Source organism: Hemitrygon akajei, chromosome 20 (genome assembly GCF_048418815.1).
Source record: "Hemitrygon akajei chromosome 20, sHemAka1.3, whole genome shotgun sequence".
NCBI lineage: Eukaryota > Metazoa > Chordata > Chondrichthyes > Myliobatiformes > Dasyatidae > Hemitrygon > Hemitrygon akajei.
The window spans coordinates 45,496,548-45,516,208 of NC_133143.1; the positions used below are offsets into that span (position 1 = coordinate 45,496,548).

Genomic DNA, 19,661 nt, shown 5'->3' on the forward strand with positions numbered 1-19,661 from the left:
AGTAAGGAACATAGGAAACCCTGCATTGGTTCCCATAGAACCCAAGAACTTGGAAACTGAATAAAAATTACAAAAGCTGGAATTCTGAAATTTAAAGAAAAGAAAATGCTGGAGATGGTCAGAAGATCACGCAGCACCAGCAAGAGAGAAACAAAGCAAGTGTGTTTTCAGTTACATATGGCAGAAGAGAATGTCAACGAGGAGATGGAAATGAAAATTAACCAGCTGACAAAATGTTTTTAGTGCCATCCAGTTAATAGATAAATATGGGTAGTTACAGAAAGAAAGGCTGAAGAAGCTTTGGAAGTATAGAGTGAAGAGCACAGAGTTGATGAAATTCTGAAAGGGTCATGAATGATGAAACTACTCAGCTGTTAAGATAGGAGAACAAGGAACTGAGTTCATGTTACAGGTGGATGGCCTTGCATTAGACTGGAGTCAAGCTGAAAAGGATTGTTATCTGAAATTCTTGAATTCATTTATGACTCCTGATGGTTAACACATAGCTAAACTGAAGATGTAATGCTGCCATCTCCAAAATTGGTAAGGTACAGGTAGAACATACAGTACATAAAATCAGAGCAAGAGTGAGATGGAGAATTAAAGTGACAGGTGACTGGGAATACAGGATCTCTTGCAAACTGAACAGATATTTTCTGCAGAAGAGAGTTCCAATCTGCTTTTGGTTTCCCCTTTATAGTGGATGAGTTCTGGAAGCATTAGAATGATTCACGTGGAGGGACGGTCTGAATTGTGGGAAGGAATAAGCAAAAGGAGCTACATCTTGTGCCTTTTCCTGGGAAGCTGCAATGAGAAGGTGAGTGGTTGTTGGAAATGGCTGAGGGAGACATAGAATAAATAGCCTTTTTGGAATGCTGAAAAATGCAGGGAGTCAGATATTGTTGAAGGTGACAGTGAGCTTGAAATTTGGATGGACATGATATAAGGAAGCTGATTAAAAGAAACCCTACTGATGATATACACTCAAAGGTTCTTGATTAGGTGCACTGTGCATATGCTTAATGATGCAACTATCTAATCACCCAATCATGATGCAGCAACTCAATGTGTAAAAGCTTGTAGACACCATCAAGAGGTTTAGTTGTCCAGACTAAAATTCAGAATGGGGAAGAATTATGAAGCAAGTAACTTTGACTGTGGAATGATTGTTGGTACCAGACAGGGTGCTTTGATTACCCCAAGAACTGCTGTTCTCAAGGGATTTTCACACGCAACATTCTCTAGAGTTTACAGAAAATGGTACCAAAAAAAAAGAAAAAGAAAAGGAGTTCTGTGTGTGAAAACCCCTTGTTAGTAAAAGAGGTCAGAGGACAATGTCCAGACTGGTTCAAGCTGATAGGACGATGACAGTAACTCAAATAGCCATGTCTTATAACAGTCATGTGCAGAAGAGCACCTCAGAATGCACAACACATTGAAACCTGAAGTGGATAGACTGCAGGAGCAGAAAACCATGAACATACACTCAGTGGCCACTTTATTAGTTACAGGAGGTACCTAATAAAGTGGCCACGAAATGTATGACCTATTGTTCAAGTTGCCGACCATTGATGATTCTCCAAATGTTAAAGCCTCTATGGGTGTCATAACCTCACACATTATTCACATTTTGTGTACACTAAAACCCTGAATTTAGCCACTTTAACCTGCAGTTGTTAGAAGACTAGTTTCACACTTAACCTGACTCTGTGGGTACTCTTTTAATACAGTAAGTAACCCATTTATTTCAGGGGTTAACAACCACCTAAAAATAACAGAAACAGTCCGATAATGTAACTAGATTTAGAAGGTCTGCTGAAAGGACTGCTGAAAAGGAATGAATTCTAAAATGTAAAAGGGATAATAGATAACTAAATTCTTTCATGATGTGGCTGCTGTTTGCTCAGAGCTGTGCTGTTCACCTTTGGTGAATAAATTTGGGTAAAGCAGGGGCAGCTCACAGGAAAAGGCATCTTATGTTACATTTGATAGTGGTTCTCATCCATTCCTGGACAGGAGCTGTAAGACAACTCTGACACCAGTGCCACCTACTGCACCACTTAGTTTTCTCTCATTTCCAAAGTATCTAACCTTTGCAAAAGATCGACAATTTTTAGGTGAATATGCTGAATCTTAATCACATTTTTGTGATGTACATCATCCAAGTACATTGCATTAATTTGACATCTTAATTCATTATTTAACATATTTGTTTTATTTCTCTGTATCTTCCAGATACAGATTATTTTTGACATAATTCTCTCCTTTAATCTATGGTTTATTGTCCTCTCCTGTCAGCTTCCTTCTTCTTCAACCATTTGCCTGTTTCACCCATTATCTTCTACCTCCTCACATCATTCTCCTTCATATCCTTCCCCCACCCACCTATCTTCCCGTTCAACTAGATTACCTATCACCTGCCAGCTTGTGCCTCTCACATCCCCCCTCCCTTTTTATCCTGGCTTCTGCCTGCTTCCTTTTAGATCCTGATTGAATATCTTGACCAGAAACATTCAATTCCCTCCATAGATGCTGCCTGACCTGCCAGGTCCCTCCAGTATATTGAGCTTGTTGTTATTTTTGACACATTTCTTTTACTCCTATTTATCACTTTTTTGCTTTTCGCAAGACCATAATTCCTCTAAATTGCTGATGATTTGCATTCATACTTCAGTTTGTTGATTTGTTTTGGAAGGAAAACAGGCTGTACTTGCTACACCATGTATTTGTGATAATTTGTCTTTCTGCACTGACAAAACTCAAGCTCCATTAATACCTTCAGAGCACAAAAAACCTGTATACGGATGATGCATACCTGCCAAATTGATATAATTTGAAATTTCATTATTTGTAGCTATGAGATACATCCAGAATAATAACCATTTCTTTTGTTACAACTCAACATTTTTTATTCAGATTTGACTTTTATGTCAGTATTGTATTTAAAACCAAGTCTTTGTTAAAAAATGTAATTTTACAATTTTCATCTTTGTGTTATTTTGTAATACAGATTCTGAAAGCAATTGTAACAGGGCCAGAAACAAATAAACTCACCAATGACCTGCCACATTCAGTTCTTAATATGAATAGATCTATAAAGAAGGTTTGTGAGAGCAAAACGAATATAACCTCTTACAAAGCTGTTAGTTGTATATAATTAGATACACGGCTGATTCTGGAGTTGCAGTCATACAGTGAGTGCAATAGGTTAGGTTGTTATTCCTGAGCAGTAGGTCCATGACTTTTGGCTGATGCCTCAGTGTAGAATGATGCATTCATAACTCTGGAATGAATAAAACACAGATGAACTTCCGTCCTACTAATATGATAACCTGTAGAACATTCAGCAAGCATCCACCTCCCCCAACGCACCATCATTTTGTTTGGTACTAACCTTTTATCTATGTTTCTGTTCCATCTGGATATGTGTTGTTCAACTTCGTTATAACTGGCCTTCTTATTCTGGTCTCCCAAACCCATCCCTATTTACCCATCATTCTTGCCCTTGATGACCTTTCCTGTACGTTATTTTTAATGTTCTCCAGCAAATTTTCTATGCTCATCCTCTCTTCTCTGCAAGCTCTTCCAGTCCTATGGAGACATAACAGCACAGAAACAGACTTCCTTCACCCAAATAATCCATACCAACCAATATTCCCTTCTGAACTAGTCATATTTGCCTGCATTGGGCCCATATCCTTCTAAACCTTTCCTATCCATGTACCTTGACAAGTATCTTTTAAGTATTGAGGAATATATCTCTCTCCACCAATTCCACTGGTAGTTCCTTCCATATATTGACCATTCTCTAGGTGAAAAAGTTGGCCCTCAGCTTCCTATAAACCTTTCTCCCCTCACCCTAACCATATGTCCTCTTATTTTTGATTCCACAACCCTAGGGGAAAGACTGTGCACATTGATCAAATGCATTGCACTCATGATTTGATATACTTTAGTTTACTCTTACCTTCTCCCTTCTCCTCACCTGACCATCGCATCCCTCTGGTGTTCTTCCTTCTTCCTTTCCTCCTACGGCCCATTCAGGTTCCAATTCAGATTCAGTTTATTGTCATTTAGAAACCACAAATACAATGCAGTTAAAAAATGAGACAACGTTCCTCTAGAATGATATCACAAAAGCCCATGACAAAACAGACTACACCAGAAAAACCACATAACGTTTGGCAATCCCCAATCCAGAGTCCGGAGAAGCTGCTGTGTATTAATATCGTGCTACCATCTTAGCACGTTCTCCGGAATGGAGCTCCAAATCCAGCAGACAAAACAAGACCAAAAACTAAAAGCTACAAGACCTTCTCTCCCTTCTCCTTTGAGATTTGTTCTTCTTCAGCCGTATCTATCTATCAAGAGTATCTATCAATCTATCTTTACCTTCTCCACCTATCACCTCCCAGCTTCTCACTTCTCTCTCCCCATCCAGCCAGCCGGCCTCACCTTCATTGGCTTCACCTATCACTTGTCAGCCTGTACTACTTCCCCAACTCCCACCTTATTATGCTTCTTCCCCCTTACCTTTCAGTCCAGATGAAAGGTCCTGGCATGAAATGCCAACTGTTTATTCTCTTCCTTGGATGCTCTCTGGCCTACTGAATTCCTCCACCATTTTGTCTGTAGAATCTCTTGTGTCTATGTCTTCAGACTTTTCAGTGTGTAAATACAACACTCCTTGCCTATGACTGTACATGTTCTCCCCTTAACACCTAGGAAATAATATACTATCATATGATTTTGATGAACCATTTTATGCATTGCAACATTTCTGTTGTTACTTGCTGCAAGACACCAGCAGAGGTATTGCTTACACTTTCTCAAGCTGCATCAACATTCTTAAATAAAGATTGGTAGAAATACCACAACAGCAATAAACAGAGTAAACAACATGCCAATAGATAACTCTGCTTGGCTTCTTCTTTGTGATTTACTTACTATACCCCAGCAGAGTAGGCATAGAGTCAGAGGTTAGTGCTTGTTTCCCACTGTAATGGTTATTGTGTACTTACTTACTTTTGATAAATAGGTTATCAACAGAATTTGGTAAAGTCCTTCCCATGTGAATCCAATGGCTCCTTAAAAGGTTTCTTTTTCAGGGCCCACTCATCCGGAATCAGGATGCGTCCTCCTTATTTTGGGTCACTCCAAGCAGATAGAAACCTTTTGAGAAGAAGATTGAACACCTTGAGTTAGTTTCATACAATGCAATATACACACATAATATGTATATCAGCTTCTCTAAGATCAATATTTCCAGGTAGTGACATGGCTTGGTTGCTCTGCCACCACCTCCAATAGGCTTAATTTATTTTATGTTTAGAGTTGCTCTGATGCTACATAAGACCATGAGAAGGGCTACAGGCCATGGTACACCCTCTTTCTGACACTTAATTAGTTGTTGCTCAGTCATTCAATCAACTTGTCCTGATAACTCTGGATGATGTGGATAATGGAAGGATCATTCCATATTCATCAGTCAACATAATTCTTGACAAACACTTTAAGTGAAGTGTGTCCGTTGGTCCGAGTCAATGTGGCATGGTGTTTTCCATCTAGGAATGCAGTCATTAATCAGAGCTTTTGTTGTGTGTGGGCAGTGGCTTTCCTTGATGGAATACCTCTCACCCATCTCAAAAACATGACCACTAGGACCAGTATCATCCGAGTATCCTTGGCACTTGGTAATCTTGGTGAAGGATATTTTTATCCATGGAAAGTAATGCAATTCGCTTGTTAGTGCAAAATGATTTGGGTATGATTGGAGCACTGAATGTGGTAGCTTTTCTGCTGTTGCAGTATTAGTTTTCTGGCATATCACGTGTATTTCTAATGTTTATTGAGTTTTGGCCCTGAACTTTGGATTCCACCACCTTCAACAAAATCTATTGCATGTATTTTCCACTCCAATGTATCCCAGGGCTGTATCCCTTGTGCCAGATAAGAACACAACTTGGTTGGAGTTACCAGTCTGGGATTAGTGCCATATCTTCATACTCCATCGCAGATTAATTTCTCACCATTCTCCATCCAGAACCACTTTTCTTTGTTAGAGCAATTAGCTTGTTTTTCTTGAATATCCTGTGTGCTTGTCTCTGGTAGAACTCAGATTTCTTTCTGTAATTTTAGTTGTTGGGCTCACCTCATGTATTCCTTGTATTTCTTCTACCTCTTTTTTTTTGTTTCTTCATGCGCTGACATGTGCTGCTTCATCTGCAAATACATTTTCATGGCTTCACAAAGCATTCCTTTAGAAGGAGCTTTTACATTTTAATAGACACAATTTTGATGGCAAGTTCATACATCCATTAGTTCTTATGCCAACTGGCCATTGCAATTCCTCTTGGCCTCCATAATTTCTAATGAACAACACCAAAAGCATATCAAGTATCTGTGTAGATATTAACTGATTGTCCGCCAGCCATCTTACAGGCCTCATTCAGGGCCTTCAGTTCCGCCCGATATGCAGAGTTAACAGGAGCCATAATTCCTGATGTCAGCACTTCAGTTTCAGAAGCAGCATCCTATTCAGTCATTTTAACTCCCTTCTCAACTGTCAAGGAACTACTAGTGTACAGAATCAAGTCCATATTCAATAGAGGTATCTCTCTGTGGTGGTTTGCATCTTCATTGCATGATATTATCCTTGCACAGTCATGGTCATCAGACGCCTCCTTGTCCAATTGCTACAGTGCAGCTGGATTTACTGTACTTTCTCACTGGGTGACAATGCCACTTGCAGGTCAGGTAGTATCTCGAGAGGGAAGCAAAACAGGTGACAGTTTGGGCTGAGACCCTTCATCAGTAACACACACAAAACGCTGAAGGAACTCAGCAGATCAGGCAGCATCTATGGATAGGAGTAACAAGCTGACATTTTGGACTGAGATCCTTCATCAAGACTGGAAAGGAAGGGGGGAGCGAGACAGAATAAAAGGTCCGAAGTTCGAAGTACATTTATTATCAAAGTATGAATATTTTATACGCTTGAAATTCCTCTCCTCACAGGCAGCCACAAAACAAGGAAACCTAATAGAACCCGTTAAAGCAAATGAGAATCATTGAACACCAAATGTACAGAGAAAATAAAAACAAATTGTGCAAACAATAAAAGTAAGCAAATAGAATTCAGAACTGAAGATCATGAAAGTGAGTTCACAGCCAGGCATACTTCAATGGCAGGACACATCCTCAGTTCAGTACAGAGACAAATAAACCGCAGAGCAGAGCACTGAAACTCAGTCCAAAGGCGAGTAAACTTCTCAGAGCAGCGAGCTGTACCAGACTGTCCCTTGCCTCCCGCCCCTTCACCCTGACCTTTTCAATCTGGCACAGTGCTTAAATCGTCCAAACCTCAGATCAACCCTTGCTTTTGGATGTGGGCCTGCCTCTTGAATACGCTCTTGGGCTTGAGCCCTGCCGCCTTGATTTGGCACATATCCAACCTTTCCAATTCATCTCGCCACTTAAATCGATCCAACTTCAGATCCTTCCTCATGACTCTGCCCCGCCTCACAAATTGCCTCAAAGTCTGCTCCAGCAATGGCCATAGATTGGCTCATTTCGGGCTCTCTGGCCCAGGCCCTGCCACTGTGTTTTGGCTTTTACACACTTGGCTGTAACCGTCCTGCAGCATCACGCTGTAAAAATACCAGTCACACAGGCAGTTCAAAAGCTCAACTCCAATGGGGAAGTTACAGGCTATTGTTTACAGTGATCGTTTGCCAGAAAAAGTGTGCTTCATAAAGTATTTAGATGTTTTCTTTATCTTATTTGCCACCAGCAAGCAGTAGCTGAGCTTCACCAGCACAATCTTAGACTGAAAATTATGATGAACGGAGTACTTCATCAGGACTGGACAGGAAGAGGGATGGGAGCTAGAGTAAAAGAGTGGAGAGGGACTGATGGACTGTGATGGACTAGCTTGGTTTAAACACTCTATGATTTCTTACCATCTTGGGCAGAGCCATTACCACAACAGCTGTGATGCATATAGATTTTTTTTGTGTGTCGCACCAGACAGTCAGCTATTCTTGTTTGGCATGTGGTGTCAAGATTTGTTTCCTTTCTGATTAATTGGGTCACGATGTGAACGTTCCTGACTCGACCCTTGGTTTTTTTTTCCGAGGCCGAGTGGCTAGCTCGACGCTCAACCCGGCACGGATGGAAAGCGTGCTCGGGGGTGGCCCGACTTGGATTCGAACTCGGGAGCTTTCGCTCCGGAGTCCAGCGCTGATGCCATTATGCCACCAGCCAGCGTGCATATAGATAGGATGCACTCTATGGTGAATCTGCAAAAATTAATGATAGTCATTGTAGGCATGCTGATTTTCCTTGTTCTTCTAAGGAAGGAGACATGTAGGAGTGCTTTCATGGCCATAACACCCACATGGCTGAACAAGGACAAATTGTTGGTGATATTGAAACCTTGCAACCTGAAGCTCACAGCCACCTCCATCGCAGTACCATTGACATAGACAGATGTGTACTCCTCCTTGCTAGCCTAAATTTGATGATGAGCTCTTTTGCTTTCCTGACTTCAAGGGGAGGGTTGTTGTCCTGACACTACTGTGACCATGAACTGACTTACTGCAGAAAGTGGTATATATGAATATCATTTTTCATTACCACAAGAAGACATTTCTTGGAGACTCAGCAGAACCTTACAAACTCATATTTCATCAATCTTTTATACTCTTAAGAATAAAGGTAAGAGCCAATGATTTAATATAGTTTCAATCACTGCATGACATTGTTTACTTCAATATTTTGCATTTGATAAATGGTTCTATTGAAGGACCTATTTACAGTACAAGCACACTGTAACTGACCAGACACCTCTGAAGGTTCAAACACCTTTGCTGAGACTAAATAATTCACATGGGAGGTCTAAAAGCTTTTGAAGACAGTAAACCAGATAATCACAATTAGTGGTGTGCGTTCTGATTCTCTGAGCACACCAATATTCACAATTATTGATAATTAAATATGGTAAGTGACAAAATTTAGTCAGAATCAGAATCAGGTTTAATATCACTGGCATATGTTGTGAAATGTATTGTTTTGCAGCAGCAGTACATTGCAAATACATAGTAGTAAAAAACAAATTACAATAAGAACTATATACAAGCATATAAAAATAAATTAAGTAGACCAAAAAGAAAGGGGAAAGTACTGTGGTAGTGTTCAAGGGTTCATTGTCCATTTGTTGGTGAAGGGGAAGAAGCTGTTCCTGAAATGTTAAGTGTGTGCCTTCAGGCTCCTGTACCTCCTACTTGATGGTAGCAAAGGGAAGAGGGCATGGTCTGAGTGATGGGAGTCTTTCATGATGGATGCTGCCTTTTTGAGCCATTACCTTTTCAAGCTGTCCTCCATGTTGGGGAGGCTAGTGCCCATGATGGTGATGCAACCAGTTAGAATGTTGTCCATAGAACATCTGCAGAACTTTGTAAATGTCTTCAGTGACATACCAATTCTCCTCAAAATTCTAATAAATATAGCCACTGTCATGCCTTCTTTGTAATTGCATTAATATGTCAGGCCCAGGATAAACTTCAGCAACACAGGAACTTAAAATTCTCACATATTCCACTTATGATCCCTTGAGTACTGGTGTGTGTTTCCTCAACCTCTCCTTCCTGAAGTCCATAATCAAATTTTTGTTCGTGCTGACATTGAATGTAAGATTGTTGTTGTGACGCTACTCAACCAGTTGATCTGTTGCAATCCTGTACACCTTCTTGTCACCATTTGAAATTCTGCCAATAGCTGTGTTGTCAGCAAATTTATAGATCATGATTGAGCTGTGCTTAGCCACACAATCCTTCCAAAGGACTGTAACCTTGTTGTGGTTTGGAGGTAAAATGCAGCATGTCCAGGTTCTTGCTTTGGCAAGATTTGATTCTAGCCGTGGCCAAGTTCTCAAAACACTTCCTCACAGATGTGAGTGCTACTGGGCAATAAATGTTGAGCCAACTCACCCTGCTCTTCTTGGGCACTGATATGATTGTTGCTCTTTGAAGCAGGTGGGAACTTTCAACTGAAGCACGTGAGAAATTGAAGATAAACACAAAGTACACTGCAGATGCTGTGGTCAAATCAACACATACAAACAAGCTGGATGAACTCAGGATGAAGGGTCTCGGCCCGAAACGTTGACTGCTCGTTTCAACGGATGCTGCCCAACCTGTTGAGTTCATCCAGCTTGTTTGTACATGTAGAAATTGAAGATGTTTTGAACACTCTCCCTAGTTGATTGGCACAGGTTTTCAGGGTCCTGCTAGGTACACTATCAAGGCCTGATGCCTTGCAAGGGCTCACCCTCTTGAAAGATATTCTGACATTGACCTCCATGACAGATATTGCAGTGTTACCAGACACTACAGGGATTTGTACAAGTGTTGTTTTATTCTCCCCTTCAAAGCATGCGTATAAGATATTGAACTCTGCTGGGATGGAAGCATTACAGTCATTCATGATGTTAGGTTATTCTTTGTAAGGCGTCGTAGCCCTCAAACTCTGCCAGAGCTAATGTACATCAGATTCTGTGGCTAAACTCAATTGGAATTGTTTTCTCACACTTAAACTAACCTTGTATAGGTCGTACCCGGACTTCTTGTATAGTTCGGGATCAGTGGTCTTGAATACCACAGATTCAGTCATCAGCAGACTATGAATCACCTGGTTCATCTATGGCTTTTGGTTTGGGTATATCCAGTATGTTCTCAAAGGCTCACACTCATCCACACAGGTATTGATGAAGTCAATGACAACCGTAGCATATTCTTTCAGACTTGAAGACAGATCCCTAAATACTGCCTAGTGCATTGACTCAAAGCAGTCCTGTAAATGTTCCTCTGCTTGTCTTGACCATACCTTCCTGGTCCTCACACTGGTGCTGTAGTCTTTAATCTCTGCCTATATGCTAGGAGGAGAAGTACTGTCAGGTGATCAGATTTTCCAAAGTGTGGTTGTGGGATGGCTCGATAAAGTTTCCTAACAGTGGAATAACAGTGATCAAGTGTGTTGGCTTCTCTGGTTCCACAGGTGATTTGTTGGTGGTAGTTGTTCAGAGACTTCTTCAAGCAGGCCTGGTTAATATCTCCCACAATGATAGGGAAGGCATCTGGCCTTCCTGATTTCATGCCTGCTGATTACATTGCTCAGTTCTTCCCATTTACTTTGGCTGTTAAAGTCACTGCTTGAACTTTATCTTGTCATGTCTGCACAGGCAGGCATCTCCCAGTCTCCTTCCAGTGTACACAGTCGATCTGTTGATGGATCAATGTTGTTGGGTATGGCGTGCATAGTACTTGGTTGACTGAGAAAGGCACCGTCCAGAGGAGAGTTCTTGGATACCATCCTGTTTCATCTTGGATCAAGGATTTCCACGGTCCCATCCGGATCATCCCGAGCTGTTAGATAACAGCTGTGGGGATGGGGGGGGGGGGTGGGTGGAGGAGCATGGCTCCTGTCAGGCCTGCTCAGCAGGGATGTCCCAGTGTCCACCCAGTTAACAGGAGTCACTAACTCATTACCTGCAGCCTATTTAAACCCATCTCACATCCATAGTTCTTTGTTCAACCATTCAACAAGCCAGCCTCAACCACTTCGTCCTAGCCTTCAGTTACCTTGTTGTTTTGTCATGTTAAGTATCTGTTCACTCTTGTTTTGTGCTCCCTCTTGGCTTGTTATTTTGCTGTTCATTAGTAAAATATCACTTACTGCTAAATCATGTCAGCTGCACTGCTTTTGGGTTAAGCCTCCTCTACATTTCCTGACATATCTTATATTTTTAAGTGAAAAGCTGTTACCCGTAGCCTGAAAGCTACAACTTCTCAAGTTTGGTATTGTTCTGTTAAATTTATTGGGCATGTTCTGAAGTGCCTCGGGGTTTATTTCATGATATGGAGGCCAGAACAGTTCAAGGTACTCAAAGTGTATTCTAAACAAGTTTCTGTACAGCTAGAAGCTAATTCACACAAAAGGAGCTTTGCTAAACTGCTGTTGCATGAGAGACTTCTAATGCATGACTCAGAGATACCTATCACAACCAATATTGAACAGCAATACAAGGTCAATATGAAGTCAGCAATGTAGCAAGCTATCTTGAGTGGGTTAGCACATTTTTCATTGTGTTCAAGGCTGTACTTGTAGAGAAAAATACAAAGAACTATAATATGTTTCTGGAATCACACAAAAAAAATAACTTCCCATGAGAATGATTGCAGATTGGGGAATGACTTTACAAAATAAGCACTTGAGCAAGCACTGTGCAATATGCAGCCTCTGGAATAACCAGGATGTTTTTTGGAGAAAATATAACAGTAACCCTGCTGAAGGTTATACCTCGTTATCTATGGCTATTCCATATTTGGGTTTGCTGACGACATCACTACTGTTGGCCGAATCAAAAGTGATGATGAATCAGCATATAGAAGGGAGGTTGAAAACCTGGGTGAGTGGTGCCACAACAACAACCACAATAACTCAATGTCAGCAAGACCAAGAAGGTGATTATTGACTACAGGAGGATGAAACCAGAGGTGCATGATCCAATCCTCATCAGGGTATCAGAGCTGTAGAGGGTCAGCAACTTTAAATTTCTCTATGTTATTATCTGAGAGGATCTCCCCGGTCCAGCATGCAAGAATCATTACAAAGAAAGTAGGGCGATATCTCTATTAGAAATTTGCATCGATTTGGCATGTAATCTAAAACCCTGACAAACTTCTATAGATGTGCAATGGAGAGTGTATTGTCTGGTTGCATGACCTGATATGGGAACACTAATGCCCTTAAGTGGAAAAGCCTATAAAATGTAATGGATACAACCTAGTCCATCACAAGTAAAGCCTTCCCCACCATTGAAAGTATCTACATAAAATGTGGTTGCAGGAAAGCAGCATCCATCATCAAGGACCTGCACCATCTAAGTCATGCTCGCATCACTGTTGTCATCAAGAAGGAGGTGCAGGAACTCAGGACCCACTTCTCAAGGGGACAGTTATTACCCCTCAACCATCAGGCTCTTGAACCAGAGTGAACAATTTCACTCACTCCAGCACTGAACTATTCCCACAACCTTTGGACTCACTTTCAAGGACTCTTCATCTCATGTTCTGAATACTAACTACTTGTTTGTTTCTCTCTTTCTTTATTTAATTTATTCATTTTCATTCATAAAGTTTGTGGGCTTTTGCAAATTGGTTGTTTGTCCACCTACTGTGTAGCCTTTCATGGATTCGATCATGTTTCTTTGCATTTCCCGTGAATACCTGCAAGAAAATAAATGTCGTGGTTGTATATGTTTACATAGAATAATATAATTTGATAATAAATTTACTTTGAAATTTCATATTTTCAAGGTTGAGGTGAAGTAATGAGATCCTCTCACAACCTCTCAGCGCCCTTCATTTGCCCCTACTCCATGCACTGCCACTATTCTTGTACATTAAGTTGTATAGGATTGCTCCTGGAGCTGATCCTCAGTGGCTGCACAAGGGCACTTGATGAGGGACAGTACCGATGGAGGCATGATCAGGTCCTGAAGACCATTGATGAAGCCATCAGCGCAGGAGTTGAGTGGGAGAAACGATTCCGACCCTCCAAGCAGGCCATTGCCTTTGTCAGAGCTGGGGAGCAGCCAATACATCCCAAAAGAACATCTCCAGGCATCCTGACCTTTGCAAGACACTGGCAGCTGTTGGTGGACCTCAAAGGGCAGCCTAAGTTCCCCAACCATATTGCAGCCACTACCCTGTGACCAGACATTGTCCTTGTGTCTGTGTCTACCAAGCAAGTGGTGCTGCTGGAGTGGACAGTCCCATGGGAAGATCACTTGGATGAGGCCTTTGAAAGGAAGCTCTCCAAGTACGCAGGACTGGTCAGCCACTGCCAGCAGGCTGGATGGAGAGCGAGGTGTCTTCCAGTGGAGGCTTTTTGTAGGGGATTCACATCCCGTTCTTCAACCAGTGTCCTTCAGCAATTTGGGCATTGAGGGAGAGAGGAAAAGGAGAGCCACCTGCAGTACCACCGATGAGGCAGAGAGGGCCTGGAGATGGCTGTGGCTCAAACGAGGTGAGCCATGGAGTCGTGTGTAGCTAGCCATCTGGACACAAGCTGGGGTCTGATCAGCCCCGGCTGGGTCACCTGGAGAAGGGTGTATGATGTTGAAAGACCCGAAACACCCGATGATTCCAGGAACATCACTGAAGGTGTGTCCAGAGGCATCAGTAGATGTATGCACACAGCTTATGTTTATATTTATTGTGTTATTTGTACTTATTGTGTTTATTATCCTGCATCAGGTCTAGAGTAACAATCATTTCATTCTCCTTTATACTCATGTTCTGAAGAATGACAATTAACAATCTTAAATCTTGAATTTTCACTGAATACAAATAGTCATTTCCAGGCAGTAAAATGTGAATGCTTACTTGTTATTTAGCAGCATCTCAGAGCTGTGATAAACTGCACCTAGAGTGAAATGTGCACTTTAGGACTCTGTACTAAAGGAAGGTAGTTCAAGGAAGTCTCATTAGTTTGATCCTGGGCTGAAAGCCAATCTCCTTCAAGGTTCTGACAGGGTAAATGTTGGCCACTGTTTACCATGACAGTCATTTAGAAATAGCAAGTAAAGTCTTAAAATTATGCTTTGGCAATTTAGGGCTGAAATGAAGAGAAATTTATTCTCAATAGGTTGCGAATATCTCTCTCTCTCTCTCTCTCTCTCTCTCTCTCTCTCTCTCTCTCTCTCTCTCTCTCTCTCTCTCTCTCTCTCTCTCTCTCTCTCTCTCCTCTCTCTCCTCTCTCTCTCTCTCTCTCTCTCTCTCTCTCTCTCCCTCCCTCCCTCCCTCCCTCCCTCCCTCCTTCGTTTGAATACCCAATGCTGAATATATTCAAAGTGATGATGGATTCCGGAGGCTTGAGGGGATATATAACCTACTGTTCCTCCTGTTTCTAAAGCTGATTTTTTAGACCAATTCAGCACATTAAGTTGTGCTGACTGAATTTTCTTTACTTCATGTCACAAAATGGAATCAATATTCTGATAAAAAAGGTAACAACGAGTCAAAATAGTAAATAGTTGTAGCAACATACACAAAATGCTGGTGGAACACAGTAGGCTAGGCAGTATCTATAGGAAGAAGCACTGTCGATGTTTCGGGCCGAGACCCTTCGTCAGGACTAACTTAAAGGAGAGGCAGTAAGAGATTTGAAAGTAGGAGGAGGAGGGGGAAATGCAAAATGATAGGAGAAGACCAGAGGGGGTGGGGTGAAGCTGAGAGCCGGAAAGGTGATTGGCAAAAGGGATACAGAGCTGGAGAAGGGAAAGGATCATGGGATGGGAGGCCGAGGGAGAAATCAGGATCTCCCAGTGGCCACACATTTTAATTCCACGTCCCATTCCCATTCTGATATGTCTATCAATGGCCTCCTCTACTGTCAAGATGAATCCACACTCAGGTTGGAGGAACAACACCTTATATACCGACTGGGTAGCCTCCAACCTGATGGCATGAACATTAACCTCTATAACTTACGTTAATGCCCCTCCTCCCCTTCTTACCCCATCCCTGATATATTTAGTTGTTTGTTTTTTTCAGTCTCTCTGCCCATCACTCTGCCTGTTCTCCATCTCCCTCTGGTGCTCCCCTCCCCCTTTCTTTCTCCCTAGGCCTCCTGTCCCATGATCCTTTCCCTTCTCCAGCTCTGTATCCCTTTTGCCAATCACCTTTCCGGCTCTCAGCTCCACCCCACCCCCTCCGGTCTTTTCCTATCATTTCGCATTTTTTTTAATCTTTCCTTTCAGTTAGTCCTGATGAAGGGTCTCGGCCCGAAACGTCGACAGTGCTTCTTCCTATAGATGCTGCCTGGCCTGCTGTGTTCCACCAGCATTTTGTGTGTGTTACTTGAATTTCCAGCATCTGCAGATTTCCTCATGTTTGCTTAGTAAATAGTTGTGAGGTGTTACTGTTTCGCACTGTTCCCTGTACTTAGTCTCAAATATTCATGTTCCTTGGCCCCTGCTACCTCTGTCTACTTTCTAGCTTATATGAGCATAAAACTTAGACTCCTTCACCCAAGATATGAGCAATAAAGGATTTAATTTGCAGCTGGACTTCCACATAAGATGAAAGGCATTTACTTTGCTAGTAAAGGTGCTAAAAATTACACATCGATAATTTACTGAACGAGCAAGACTAGCAAGACAGTTAGATAGTGATATATTGCCCGTTTGATCTAGTGGGATCACTTTCCTGAAAGATTTATAGCTTTACAGCATTTTGTCTATAGATTACATTTACATTTCAAGGCTTCCACTTTAGATTAAACAGTGTGTTTATGCCTTTGCATGTGCTTTTCAGCAAAAGTAGCTCTAAAATATTCATGCTATTAAGAATTATGACTTCAAATCCAGATCCACTTTTAAACAGTGTTAACAAGAAAGCAATGGAGGTATGTTGTTTTCTAGAATTATTGGTTACATTAATCCATAAGAAATAAATAATTTCCATGCAGACCCAATTAAAATACATCATCCACACCTCATGATAAATACATAAATACACCTTAAACCCCAATGCATTCATTACCCTTTGATTATTTTTGAATTTATATAACAAATAATATTAAGCACTTTTTATAATCTCACAACAGACTAGAATAAAGTAGTATGTATAATTTTTATTATTCAGTATCGTTGCTAGGTAGCAATGAAAGTTTTAAAAATTTAGTTTTGGATGTAAAACAAGCTAATTGAACTTTCAGTTAGTAGATCTTCAACCTGACATAATGTTGTCTTTTCAGTGATTTTAGTCCTCCACAATGAAGACAGCTGGAATGGCAATGAATACTGATCTTGCCAGTGACATCCACCTCCCATGAGGAATAAAAAGCAAATCAGGGCAGATCAGTAAAGTGAGAATAGAGATTAATTAAGAAATAGCTATCAGCAGAAATTGAGATTCTATGTTAAAAAAAGGAGGCAAAGATAACTGTTGAATTGAAATGAAAATCAGAGAGCTCTATATGCTGGAAATATGAAATAAAAATAAGAAATGCTGAAAGCACTCAGAGGATCAAGCAGCATGTGCTTAAAGAGAACAGAGGTGATGCTTGAGGTCCAAGACCCTTCATCCTAAATGGTAATGGATCTTTGAACTGGAATGTTATGATTGCTTTTCTTCTACAGATGCTGCCTGACCTGCTCAGTTTTAGTTTTCAGCCAGTGTTAAAGAGAAGAGTATTGCAAAATATGGAACATTCTCTGAAATTAGTAGATATCTGAGCAATTTAATGGTCACAAAATTTAGTAAACAGGTTAACAAAACAGTAGAATGATAGTGATCAAATTTTACTTAGTGAATGAAGGGAATTTAAAGAATTTATGAATAAATAGAGCCATTAAGGAGTAGACATTTGTCCTGTTTTGTCTATATCTAAATTTGAGATATAGTAGCATACAGATGTTGAACTTCATCTCTAACATTCAGTTCCAATACCATTGATATTTGGGAGTAATTTGAAGAAATATCATTGTTAACCATTGTGAGGGTTGTTGCAGTACCTGAATAATCTCAAGCAAACTGAACCTTTAGTACTCTAGTCTCAATAATATATTAGATCATTCACTTGCACATATACAGGAGTTTTAATATATAATCTTCCATTGTCAGCATTTTGTTGTCAGTGTAGTTGATGTCCAGCTAATCTTCAGACTCTGAGCTCAAGCTACAAACAATTATACTTGCATCTTCTCTCTAAAGTAATCTTGTTTCTTCTTTAACATGCTGTTACTTCAAGGAATCTAAATTCTAGATTGAATTGCTTTGTGGCAGCCTCTATGTTGTATTTATTTTCTCCATGTACTTTCATACAGTGAACCAAGCATTGAAAATCATTTTCTGTGTCATCAATTTCTGCTTATCTTTGCTGTCCCTTGTTCCCTATTGAAATCCATAAGTACCCTTACTAAGTAATTTCCCTTTATATCATTACATTCAGTCTTTTAAAGTATATATGTTACATGTTCACATTTTTGCATCATTAGGATTTCTCATTCATTTCTTTTCTGCTGTTTAACAATTGCCTTAAGAACTCAGAATCATTAAGCTGGCTAGCCTGTGTGTGTCAAAATGCCTGACTCTGCTTTTTCCTGATTATTTCTGTAGAAAATAGCTTTACTTTTCGGAAATATATTGGGCTGTGTTTTTGCTGATCACATGCTGCGTATTCACTTATTGTTTTAGTGTTGATAAAATAAATTTTCCTTCATTTCACGGCAATTTCATCCGTAATTTCTGTAGATTTGGTAGAGTGGGTCATTGAGACATTGACTGATACAGCAAAGAAATGCACCCTTCAGCCCAGCTAGTCTATGCTGACCAAGTCCTGAGCAAGTCCCAAATATGGGGACACTTCCGCACAACACTAAGTTTTAGGTCAAATTCATTGCTTTACAAATAGTACTGTCCTGTTAAGGATATGTCCAGTAGTGCCCCCATGCTTCAAGTTGCATCTGAGAGATGCCCTCCAAGTTTTGCTGTTGCCAAGTAGTTCTTAAGCAAGTAATTAATTATCAAAGAGATCATTGAAAATTATGGGTATCATGGAGAGTAATTATAGTCACAATAAAACATTTTTGCTGGTGATTTGAGTTACAAACTTTGTGCATCTTATGAAGAAGTGGCCATTTTCAGCAAAAAAAAATGCATCAGGTTAAAATGTGTTTCCTGCAAACATTTTTCAAGCCATTGAAGCATGTAAGAAATTACTGACAGTATTCAGAATTCTTGATAATTGATCCCTGGATATCTGGACCGTTTGAAGTCCAACATTGACTGATGGAAGGTTGGCATTCAATAATTAATTGTAACAAATATTGAATGCCGACAAGATTGGTTCTAGCTGGGCGGGAAGGATACCAGATGGCCCTTAAAAAGTATGCGGGGAAATCTATGCTTGAATCTGTGAACCTAATAGTTTCAATAAAATGTTTAGAGCTGGATGAATGGTAAGGACAAGATACTTTTGTCAGAATGTTTGGATCTAACCCAAGTGCGGAGAGAGAGACAGAGAAAGAGAGAGACTCAAGTGGGTCAACAGTTCACTGACATTAGAATTTAAAGGAAAAGAAAAACAGTAAATTTTAGGCCAAGAGAGCTGTTAACTAAAACTTGTAAAGTGAAAGTTAAATGCCAACACTGTGGCTGGAAGCTGTAACTAAATGTGAAATGAATAATGCTGCTTTGCAGCGTCATTCGGAGTGGACAAGAGGAAGCAGGAAATGTGCATTGCTGTGCTTTAGGTGAAGTCTCAACAAGACTACAATGAAAAGTAAAATATCACCATAGTGAATCAGTAATTAGTTGGAATGTGCATACTCAGGAGCTCAATTGCCAAACCTGTAGGGGTGGGTAGACCCTACAGCAGAGACCATGGTTGTGATAGGGCCTCCCTTGCTAACGCAGCTTCTGAGGTGCCACAGACCTGTGCCCACTGGAAGTCCTAGATGAGGGATTTGTCCAGGATGTCAGCCGCTGGGATCCAAGAAATTTCCTCGGGACCGTACCCTTCCCAATCCATGTGATACCGGATCTTGCCCCACATCCGGCAAGATCCCAGGAAGTGCTGCACAGTACAGGCAG

General features: G+C 40.7%; 1 long non-coding RNA gene across 1 annotated transcript in view; it reads right to left on the bottom strand.

The window, feature by feature from the left end:
- Positions 1 to 2,926: 2,926 nt before the first annotated feature.
- Positions 2,927 to 19,661, bottom strand: part of LOC140713977 (uncharacterized) — an 85,706-nt gene continuing 68,971 nt past the window's right edge. Inside the window, exons 2-5 of the long non-coding RNA XR_012095793.1 lie at positions 5,026 to 5,172; positions 4,534 to 4,721; positions 3,395 to 3,591; positions 2,927 to 3,283 (exon numbers count right to left, since the gene is read on the bottom strand). This is a non-coding gene — a long non-coding RNA (uncharacterized lncRNA). The remainder of the gene's footprint in view (positions 3,284 to 3,394; positions 3,592 to 4,533; positions 4,722 to 5,025; positions 5,173 to 19,661) is intronic.